Source organism: Tamandua tetradactyla, chromosome 1, assembly GCF_023851605.1.
Source record: "Tamandua tetradactyla isolate mTamTet1 chromosome 1, mTamTet1.pri, whole genome shotgun sequence".
NCBI classification, from domain to species: Eukaryota; Metazoa; Chordata; class Mammalia; order Pilosa; family Myrmecophagidae; genus Tamandua; species Tamandua tetradactyla.
The window spans coordinates 212944335-212956377 of NC_135327.1; the positions used below are offsets into that span (position 1 = coordinate 212944335).

At 39.7% G+C, this 12043-nt stretch overlaps 1 long non-coding RNA gene across 1 annotated transcript in view; it reads left to right on the forward strand.

Annotated features, from left to right (window-relative positions):
* The first annotated feature begins 3933 nt into the window (after window positions 1-3933).
* Window positions 3934-12043, forward strand: part of LOC143688035 (uncharacterized) — a 78085-nt gene continuing 69975 nt past the window's right edge. Inside the window, exons 1-2 of the long non-coding RNA XR_013177795.1 lie at window positions 3934-4316; window positions 10290-10476. This is a non-coding gene — a long non-coding RNA (uncharacterized LOC143688035). The remainder of the gene's footprint in view (window positions 4317-10289; window positions 10477-12043) is intronic.

Genomic DNA, 12043 nt, shown 5'->3' on the forward strand with positions numbered 1-12043 from the left:
CCGGATTCTTCATTCTTTAGTCACTCCCTATCCTTAGATGGGGCTCAGTGATTTGCAGGAAAAGACTGAGTCTCTGGAGAGATGGGAGGATGTTTATTGAGCACATTACTTAGAATAGAAATAGCAAAAAGTTTAGTAATATCTTTTTTAGGTCATGTCAAAATGTCTCTAGGGTCAAAAGAGTCACATGAAAACATTATGCACGTCCAGCTGAAGAGGGTCCTGATTTATGTTCAATCATGTCCATTTTATTTTTGGATGCAGTGCTTTCCAATGGCTCCTCTTAATTTTCTAGATTCCTTTTGGCCACTCTCTCAGTAGTATTTAGTTTTTTTTGGTGAAAATCAGAATAACCAGAATTCCTTCTGTGAAATTATATAAAACCTGGTCGTTGTGGCAAAAAGTGTTTAGAGGTACATTGAAACATTTTAGCACAAAAACTCAATAACCTATATTATGACTCCTTTCTTTCCTGAACAGAGGCAATAATTCAATCCTTATTTTATGTTACTACCTTCCACATTGAAAAAAAGAATTATCATAACTTGACTCAGCTGTCATATAGCCTGTCTATCCATGAATGTTGTAGGTGCCTGCGAATATAGTCCTTCTCACACAAAATAGAAGCTTTAGGTAACATGGGACTTATCCTTCCTCATGAGAAGAATAAGGGTAGTCTGGAGAGTGGCTGGCTTAGTGTGGAGGATTGACCCTTCCGCTGTCTTTTTTCCATCCCTGTTCCACATAGAGACCCTGCACTTACCCTACTGTTCACAAGTCCAAAGGAACAACTCAGAAGGAGAATGTGAACAGCACCTACAAGACAAGCAGGCACAGCCCCATGATGGGAACTTTTCTTTTGTGATCTCCCCCCAAACATATCTCAAATTCCTTTCTTTGTTTCTTCTGTGCCTTTTTAAACTCCTAAGACTCAGGATTCTTATCCTACTCCATTATGACAGCCAGCTAGGGCTATTTCCTGACCAACCTCTAAATAGCCCACCATAAAATGTTACTGGCTGTGAGTTGTATTCCTTCAAACTACTCTCCTTATTTTACTAATTAGTAAGAAATTATCCAATTATTAATGGTTTTAATGATGGAAAATGTCTAGTCATGACTCATCATAAGGGCATTTGCTTTATGCGAGGGGATTTATCTTGGACTCAGTGACCAGTAGATTATATCTCTAGTAAAAACATAAAGTCCTATAATAATAAGTTATTGAGCTCCTATTGTGTGCTTTAACTCAATTCAATTAACAATAGCCCTATTATTATTATTTCAGTTTTCATAGAAGGATTAGAGAGGTTAAGTGACTTGTCTAAGATTGCGAAAGGCAGTGGAGGGATGGAAATGGCAGTGGAAGGATGGAAGTCTAAACACATCTGATTTCAAAGTCCTGACTAGCAGGAAATATTTCATCACCAGCAGTGAGTCCCTCAAAATGATATGGGCCCCCATTTACACCTGAGGATGTTACCTGTGAGCACTGTAATTAGTAATTCTTCTACTTCCGGATATGGAAATTCTTCATCTCCATAGGGAGAGCAAATCCTTCTCCCCACCCCCATGTCATTCTGTTTACTCTTCTGTCAGGAAGAGAACTAGGCTCATTGAGAAAAAATGGCCAAGCAATCTTAATTAAATCACAATGTTTATGATGATGGGAGGATTTTTGAAAAACAAAAGTAGTTGTGGACAAATTAACCAAGTAAGATTAAAAAATACAAACCTTCTTTCAAAGACCTTCATGTTATATATATACAGATCTCACAAAGGAATACTAGAATTCAACTCTTGATTCAAGAACACCGAAGTATATGAATGTTGACTCCATCACAACTCTAATGGTTCCCCATTGCTGCTAGAATTAAGTCCAAATTCCCTACTGTTTAAGTTTGCTAGCTGCCAAAATGTGGTATACCTGAAATGGAATGGCCTTTAAAAAGGGAAATTTAATAAGTTGCTAGTGGACAGCTCTAAGGCCGAGAAAATGTCCTAATTAAGACAAGTTTGTAAAAATGTCCAATTTAAGGCACCAGCAAGAGGCTATCTTCACTCAAGAAAGGCCGATGAAGTTCAAGGTTTCTCTCTCAACTGGAGAGACACATGGCGAACATGGCAATGTCTGCTAGCTTCCTCTCCAGGCATCTTCTTTGATAAAGTTCCCCTGGGGATATATTCCTTCTTCATCTTCAAAGGTCTCTGGCAGCATGGGCTCTCGTCATTCTCTGCTCTCTCAGAATCTCAAAACTTTTCCAAAATGCTTCTTCTTTTAAAGGATTCCAGTAAAGTAATAAAAACCCACCAGGAATGGGTGGAGTTACATCTCCCTCTATTCAAAAGGTCATACCCACAATTGGATGAGTCACATCCCCATGGAGAAAACCTAATCAAGCCTCTAACTTTCATTATTGAACTGGGATTAAGAGAAAAGGCTGCTTCCACGATATTGGATTAGAATTAAAACGTGGCTTTTCTAGGTACATAAATCCTTTCAAAGTGGCATACCTACAGTTGCAGAGGATCTCAAAGTGGTTCAAGCCTATCTGTACAATGTTATGTGTAGACACTCACCCCAAACCCAATCTACAGCAACTAGGCTAGATCTTGTTTTTATTTTTATATATTTACCATTTTTAAATATTCTGTATCTATTAATTCTAACATGAATTTATAAGTGTTCCAATGCATATGATTGAAAATATTTTCTTACACCTTGTACATCAAGTAAGGTTAAAATCCAAATCAATGTCCCCTTCTCTTAGGAGCTTCTCCTTATCCAGCATTGTCCCCATATAGTTAGTTGACCCTCACTTGTGTATCCCATAGCATCTTGCTTATCCTTTTTTTCATTGATTAGCAGTTGTGTGTCCCATAGCAACCTGATTATCCTTTTTTCATTGATTAGTATCATTTGCCACTAAGTTTATTAAGCACCTCCTATGTATCCTCCATTATACTAGATTTATCGCAATTTATTTTATGTAATAATGTCATTGGAACATATGTATTTTACCTATCTGAAATTGAGATTTGGGAAACAAATGTATAATGTCCCCATGATTACATAATTAGTAACAGAACCAGGATTCATGCTCAGACTATTCTGATTATAAAGCCCATGAAAATAATGATCTCAAATACCTCATCTAATTTAGCCAACTCTAGAGCTATAATCATTGCAAAACTATTGCTATTATATGTCTAAGGTGAACAAGTTAGAATCTAGAGATATACTTAACCTTATACCTTATTTTCTTGCTTGGGTCCTCTCCTCCTGGGTGCTAACATAACCAAAAAAAAAGCGACCCCTAGAGCAAGGGTAACCAAAATGTCACCCTCTGATGAGAAGTCTCACAACACCAAGGAACTTGTTAGAAATGTAAATTCCCAGGCCCCACCCAAGACCTCTAGAATCAGAAACCCTGGGGTGAGCCCAGCAATCCTTTGTATTAGGTCTACCTGGTGAATTTAACCTCTATGCTCAAGTTTGAAAACCACTGAGCCAGAGAAGGGAAAGCAGAAGTAAAACAAGTTTGCAAAATCAACGCTTCTGAATAATCAAGAGCTGATTAGCTATTTGTCTAAGACAGTGATTCCAAACTTTTCTGTGCATTGGAATCACCCAAGTATCCTTAGAAGATGATCCCACTGACAGGCATATGATGTACTAAAATAAAATAAAAGGTGAAGGCTATCGTGGGAATTTTTTTGAAGCTTTCCAGGTGATTCTAATGTTTGGGAACCACTGGTCCAAGAGAAAAAATGACACTTTACGTTACTACAAAACTGCGAGTAGATCAGCCTTAAATAATCTGAAATGATGAAAGAGCAGCAGAAGGGTTACTCTTGTCTTTCCTTTTTTGGGAGGAGAGAGGGTGGGGAGAAGGGCTGAGTGCCTATAACAAATTTTCAGAGCCACTTAATTTCCTCATCGGTATTCCAGAGTCTCGTACAGAATTCTTTGCTACATTGTGGCTCAGTAATATTTTTTGTTGTTGTTATGAGGATTGTATTTATGAGAGAATGAATTCAGAAGGGGGATCTATATCACAGGAGGGAGAGGTTAGTAGAAGTAAGACAGGCTAAGTTAGTATATTTGGGAACCAGTATAGAAGTTGACCTTACAGAGAGACAGACAAAACAGGCAGGAGAAGCTGGCAGAACAGTAGGATGTTTTGCATTCTTTGAACCTCGGGAGTCAGAAAAGCCAAGAACACAGTGGGAGGCTGGCCAAGAAGAATGCAGGCTTCAGAGGAGACTGACTGGTTGCATAAGGAGATATGCATACTCCAATGAAGATCTTTGAGGTAGGTCCTGCCCACTCTACCCCAGCAAAAGACTGGAGCCAATTCCTGGAAGGGGCAGGCTGCATACAGAGGGGCACATGGCCAGGATAACATGGTTGTATATGTACAAAAGGGTTAAATGGAATCCAGTAGCTCCAGAACTTTTGGACACAGCATGTGTGTTCTATCACTTGCTGACTTTCTCATGATTAGCTTCCGGGATACTTTTGGGAAATGAATCTGACTATTCTCCTGGCACTGCATGAGCAACCAGAAGGTCTAAAAAGATGCAATAGGGAGGTAGACAATTCTTCTTGGCTGATCAACCTGGTCCTAGTCTTAGATTTACTTCTAACATAGTCGACGTGACCATAGACTCTACCTTCAATCTCTCTGGCTAGTGACTGAATCTGTGAGACAGGATTATTGATTAAAATTATTGCAAGGGACCTTTTCCAGGTTTAATTTTTAATCTCTTAATTGTGTCTATGTTGCATGGCAATTCTGTTGGACAATAGACCAATTTAACCAAATTAACTACTTGCAGGTTAGGTATTAATTAGTCTTGTCCTCAACACCATTTTATAAAATGATTAAATTAGAATTCCTGGGGATTTTCAATCATAGAAATAAAATCTGGTTTAATATTGCTTATATACTTATATGATTCATAACTTCTTAAGAAGAAAACTGGTTTGAAAACCAGTTTATAAATAATAAATATGTACTGATTACCTACTGTGTGTTAAGGGCTGGATCTTCTTCATCTTGCTTAGTTCTCATAACAATCTTATGGGGAGTGGAGAAATTAATTAATTTGTCATAGTCATGAAATCAGAAAGTGGCAACAGTGAATATTTGGATGTTCCCTGTATTTCTTTTCCTCTTCTGTAACACTACACCATTCTTTATGCACTGACACTCCTTATTCATGTGGTACTTCTAATTAAAGTCACTGTCTCATCACCACCCCAACAACATGGATGAGTAGAAGATAAAGGACTGACCAACTGGGGAGAAGATGGCGGCTTAGTAAGATGCGCGGGTCTTAGTTCCTCCTCCAGAACAGCAACTAAAGAAACAGAAACAATACGAAACAGCTCCCGGAGCCACAACAGAGACCAAAAAGACAGCGTACCCCATTCTGGAACGGCTGAACGGGCAGGGAGAATCCGCTGTGGTGAGATACCCGAGGGGCGCGCGTTTTCCCGGCCGGGGCGGCTGGCGACTGGGGTCCCCTCCACGCATGTGGCTCCCCGGTCTGACTGGGAACATTGGATAGCGGGGCCCTCCCGCCACACTTGGCGTCTCAGACCAGCTGGGCAATTTGGACTGGCACTCCCCCAAGCCACGGCGGCCAGCGACCCTCCCTCCACGCGCGGTTTTCCGGGCCGACTGCGAGATTCGGATTGGCAAGTTAAAGGAGCCACAGCATCTTTTACTGGTGGGACCCGCAGACAGACGAGCACCACAAGCGCCACCTACTGGGCAGGAAAAGAAAAACAGAGCCCAGAGATTTCACAGAAAAACTTTTCAACCAGCCAGGTCCCACACCCAGAGAAATCTGATCAAATGCCCAGACACCAGCAGAAAATAATGGATGACGCTCGGAAAATTGAAGATATGGCCCAGTCAAAGGAACAAACCAATAGTTCAAATGAGATACAGGAGAGGAGACAACTAATGCTGAATATACGAACAGAAATGGAAAAACTCTTCAAAAACCAAATCAATAAATTGAGGGAGGACATGAAGAAGACATGGGCTGAACAAAAAGAAGAAATAGAAAATCTGAAAAAACAAATCACAGAACTTATGAGAATGAAAGATACAGTAGAAGAGATGAAAAAAACAATGGAAACCTACAATGGTAGATCTAAAGAGACAGAAGCTACAATTAGTGAACTGGAGGATGGAACATCTGAATTCCAAAGAGAAACAGAAACTATAGGGAAAAGAATGGAAAAACTTGAGCAGGGGATCAGGGAACTGAATGACAATATGAAGCGCACAAATATACATGTTGTGGGTGTCCCAGAAGGAGAAGAGAAGGGAAAAGGAGGGGAAAAACTAATGGAAGAAATTATCACTGAAAATTTCCCAACTCTTATGAAAGACCTAAATATACAGATCCAAGAAGTGCAGCGCACCCCAAAAAGAATAGACCCAAATAGGCGTTCTCCAAGACACTTACTAGTTAGAATGTCAGAGGTCAAAGAGAAAGAGAGGATCTTGAAAGCAGCAAGAGAAAAACAATCTGTCACATACAAGGGAAACCCAATAAGACTATGTGTAGATTTCTCAGCAGAAACCATGGAAGCTAGAAGACAGTGGGATGATATATTTAAATTACTAAAAGAGAAAAACTGCCAACCAAGACTTCTATATCCAGCAAAATTGTCCTTCAAAAATGAAGGAGAAATTAAAACATTTATGGACAAAAAGTCACTGAGAGAATTTGTGACCAAGAGACCAGCTCTGCAAGAAATACTAAAGGGAGCACTAGAGTCAGATACGAAAAGACAGAAGAGAGAGGTATGGAGTAAAGTGTAGAAAGAAGGAAAATCAGATATGATATATATAATACAAAAGCCAAAATGGTAGAGGAAAATATTATTCAAACAGCAATAACACTAAAAGTTAATGGACTGAATTTCCCAATCAAAAGACATAGACTGGCAGAATGGATTATGACCCAGCAATACCACTGCTAGGTATCTACTCAAAGGACTTAAGGGCAAAGACACAGACGGACATCTGCACACCAGTGTTTATAGCAGCATTATCTACAATTGCAAAGAGATGGAAACAGCCAAAATGTCCATCAACAGACGAGTGGCTAAACAAACTGTGGCATATACCTATGATGGAATATTATGCAGCTTTAAGACAGACTAAACTTATGAAGCATGTAATAACATGGATGGACCTAGAGAACATTATGCTGAGTGAGTCTAGCCAAAAACTAAAGGACAAATACTGTATGGTCCCACTGATGTGAACCGACATTCGAGAATCAGCTTGGAATATATCATTGGTAACAGAGACCAGCAGGAGTTAGAAACAGGGTAAGATAATGGGTAATGGAGCTGAAAGGATACAGACTGTGCAACAGGACTAGATACAAAAACTCAAAAATGGACAGTACAATAATACCTAAGTGTAATGTAACTATGTTGGAACACTGAATGAAGCTGCACCTGAAATATAGTTTTTTGTTTGTTTGTTTGTTTGTATCTTTTGTTTTTGTTTTTTTTTTCTTTTTCCTTTTATATATATATTTTTATTAGTATTATTATTTTAATTCTCTTCTCTATATTAACATTCTATATCTTTTTCTGCTGTTTTGCTAGTTCTTTTCCTAAATCGATGCAAATGTACTAAGAAATGATGATCATACATCTATGTGATGATACTAAGAATTACTGAGTGCATGTGTAGAATGGAATGATTTCTAAATGTTGTGTTAATTTCTTTTCTTTTTTTTTGAGTAATAAAAAAAAATTAAAAAAAAAAAAAAAAAGGACTGACCAACTGGGCATTTCTTCTCCTAGTCATAAGGGTTGGTTCAAAGGTAGGTGTTTTAGTTCACTAAGGCTGCCAGAATGCAATACAGAAGAGATGGATTTGTCTTTTATAAAAGGGATTTATTTAGTTACAAATTTACAGTTCTTTGGAGGAAAGGCTACTAACTTTCCTCTTGCTTTCTCTGTCATGTGGGCAATGTCTGCTGGCCCTCTCTCCAGGCTTCTGGGTTCAAACAGCTTTCCCAAAGGAAAGCTTTGTTTCTGAGCCAGCTCTGAGCTGAGATGGACTCTCCTCAGCTGTACTGAACTGCCTATCTTCTGACATTTCTCTTTTAAAATTTTAGCTGATCAAATTAAATGTCACTCATTGTAGAGGGCACTCCCCTTAGCCCACCACAGATATAATCAACTATAGAAGAATTTCACATGCTGATGGCTTAAATCCACAGTAACAGAACAACCAGGCACCATCATCTTGCCAAGTTGACACCTGAACTACACCTGAACCTAACTACTACAGTGGATAAGTGACCTCATCCTAGCCAATTAGAAGGCTTCCGTGGCCATTGAGAAAGATACATGCTCTTTTTTTGGGAGTTGCTAAGCTGAGGTGAAATAAGTCTGTAGCTGTCTGCAGCCCCAGTGCTCCCTTTAATGCTCACAGGAAGACTATCTATATCTTCATGAAGGGGGAATGAAACCACACAGAGAAAAGAAGGAGGAGAGGAAGAAACCTGATACTGCATTCAGTGCCTAAAATAGCAAGGCCAGCTTCACTTCCAAACTTCCCAGTTACATGAGGGATAAATTCCCTTTAGATTAAGCCAGTTTGAGACTTATTTCTATATTTCTACTGGCTAGAACAATGGTCAATCTTGGATTTGAACCTCAGTGTCTCCATCTAACTGAACTGTCACCAGTTTATAAGCACAGGTCTATGACAAAGAGGAAGTAAAAATAAGTGCTATTGTCATTGTGCAATTTCTCCCCCAGGTATCCAGTTTTAAGACAAAATCTCACCAAGGCACATTCTGGCATTGTCTGGTGGGGTATGATCTGACCTGAATTTATTGTCTCCTTAGTCTTTAGGGAAGGAGGATAATGGCTTACCTGCCATCTGGCCTAGAGATCTCAAAGCTATGAGGGAATTTCTTTTAACATGTGTATAATTTGAAGTGGTATGCACCCCAGTAAAGATCATGTTCTTTTAATCCAGCTCTGTGGGTGTAGACTTTTTATAGTACAATTTAGTTTGATTAGGTTATTTCCATTGAAACATGAACCACCTCATTCAAGGTGGTCTTAATTCTCTTACTGGAATTCTTTATAAAATGATAAAATAGAAAAAGAGCTTCAGAGAAGTTTAGAGAGAAGGACACAGAGAAGCCAAGAGTGGAATTCAATGAAACCCTGATCCCCTGCTCAAATTTTTCCATTCTTTTCCCTATAGTTTCTGTTTCTTTTTGGAATTCAGATGTTCCATCCTCCAGTTCACTAATTCTAGCCTCTGTCTCTTTAAATCTACCATTATAGGTTTCCATTGTTTTTTTCCATCTTTTCTACTTTGTCCTTCACTCCCATAAGTTCTGTGATTTGTTTTTTCAGACTTTCCATTTCTTCTTTTTGTTCAGCCCATGCCTTCTTCATGTCCTCCCTCAATTTATTGATTTGGTTTTTGAAGAGGTTTTCCATTTCTGTTCGTATATTCAGAATTAGTTGTCTCAGCTCCTGTATCTCATTTGAGCTATTGGTTTGTTCCTTTGACTGGGCCATATCTTCAATTTTCCTGGTGTGATCCGTTATTTTTTGCTGGCGTCTGGGCATTTAATCAGATTTCCCTGAGTGTGGGACCCAGCAGGTTGAAAGACTTTTCTGTGAAGTCTCTGGTCTCTGTTTTTCTTATCCTGCCCAGTATGTGGTGCTCGTCTATCTGTGGGTTCCACCAGTAAAAGATGCTGTGGCTCCTTTAACTTTGGAAGACTCTCGCTGTGGGGGAGGGTCACCAGCTGATGCGGCTTGGGGGAGTGCCGATCCAAATCTCCCAGCTGGCCCAGGAAGCCGCGCGTGGGGGGGGCGCTGGCTGTCGTGGCTTTGGGGAATGCTGATCCAAATCTCCCAGCCGGCCTGGGAAGCCACGTGTGTGGAAGAGGCTCCGGTTGCCGGCCTCCGCGGCTTGGGGGACCTCCGATCCAAATCTCCCAGCTGGCCCAGGAAGCTGCGCGTGGGGCAGGGCGCCGGCCGTCACGGCTTGGGGGGGTGCCAATCCAAAGCTCCCAGCTGGCCCGGGAAGGAGGGAGGGAGGGGCTCCGGCCGCCAATCGCCACGGCCCGGGAAAGCACGCGCCTCTCGGGGACCTCACCGCGGTGGATTCTCTTAGCCGGTTTAGCCGTTCCAGAATGGGGTACGCTGTGTTTCTGCTCTCTGTCATGTCTCCGGGAGCTGTTCTGTACTGTTTCTATTTCTTTAGTAGCTGTTCTGGAGGAGGAACTAAGACCCGCGCGTCTTACTAAGCTGCCATCTTCTCCGGAAGTCCTATTTTTACAATCTTAATATGAACATCACAGAGGGGCAAAGGGAAAATCCTACAAGCCCCCAGAAAGGTCAACCCAAAGGAACAAAAGAAGGATATCTTCAGATTTCTCAACAGAAACAAGGTAAACTAAAGGTAATAACTTCAAAATTGTGAAGAAAAATGACCTCAAGCCTAGAATTTTATATCTCATGCAACTATTAATTAAGAATGAGATGAGAATAAGCATTTATTCAGACATGCAAGCTCTCAGTATTTACCTCTCAAAACTTCTTTCTCAGGGGGAAATACTCCTACAGAGATAAAAGACATGTAGGATAAAAAAATCAGAGGTTCCAATGAAACAGAGATCCAGGAAGCCTCAAAATATGAGGACGTGGGCTGAGGCAGATAAAAGAATGAGGCAGAGAGCTCAGGCCATATACGTTGGAGCAGCTCCGAAGGCTCCAAAAGGTGCTTCTTCAAAAAGATAAAACTGACAAAATATCTGACTTCTGAAATAATGAAGAAGAGATATACACAACTGGCAGAGATTTGAGGGTTAAATGCATGAAAAGTACATAATAGCTAAGCAATCAAAGCAGATATTTATCAAGTACAGGGAAAATCAAATGTACAGGAAAGGAAAAGTAATCATATTATAGTATTTTCCTCACCTGTGGATTACGCTTACATAGTCGTAACAGTGGAAACAAGGAATGTTGATATAACCAAATTAGTTCTATTAGGAGGAACCAGTGGGGGTGCCCGGGTGTGGTTGGAGACTGGAGTGAAAGACAGTCAATCCCTATTAATGAGCTAATGATTACTTCATCGGTTCTGCCTTCAATATTAAAAATTACCAAGTACCCATACAAGTTTTTATTTCAAAAAAATGGAAGTAAACACAGAAAAGAATCAGCCAAAGAACTCAAAATCAGTTGTTTTGAGGAAGGAGAAACAGTGGAGAACGTTGGGGAACTGCTCTTTTATTGATGAATGTTGTAAAACTCTTTAAAGTTTTGAACCATGAGTAGACATATTTGTTATATAAATAAAAGCGAACAAAACATTTACATCTCATTGACAACTTTTTAAACTATAAACTATCACAGGGGACTCTTTGGTGGGCTACGGGTCAGTTAATGCACTAAGCACCTGTTGTGCTCTCTTGAGGCTTCTGTCCACACTTTCTAAAAAGGCTGAGTATATTTTTCTTCCCCCTTCAGAAGGGCATACATGGATTGAAACACCATCCCATCACCAGTCTCATGAAAGACAAAATTACTTGCCCCATAAAAGAAAATTTAATTTCTAAAATGAATAGTGTTTTGAGAATCCCCAAAATGTTTAAAGTTAGGAATGGGGAAAAAGCATTCACAATACACAGCTATGCATGATAGATGTACTCTTTTTGGTCATAAGGCTATATATTAGTAAAAAGTTTGTCTAAAAATATTTAGATGATAGGGTATTCTGGGTATGAATGTGTAAAACAAGAAAATTCTTGTTTAGAACTAGCAGTTCACAGATTGAATTATTTTGGAGGCTACCCTAATTCATACATTAGGCTGAGCCATAGATATAATTAATGTAAGCAAATGTAATTTTGCTAAATGGTTTCGTGTTACAAGATTTACTATTTACTTCAAGTTGCCTATCCACAATAAGACAATCTAAGTAAATTTAAGATTTACTTAGATTTATGTTAT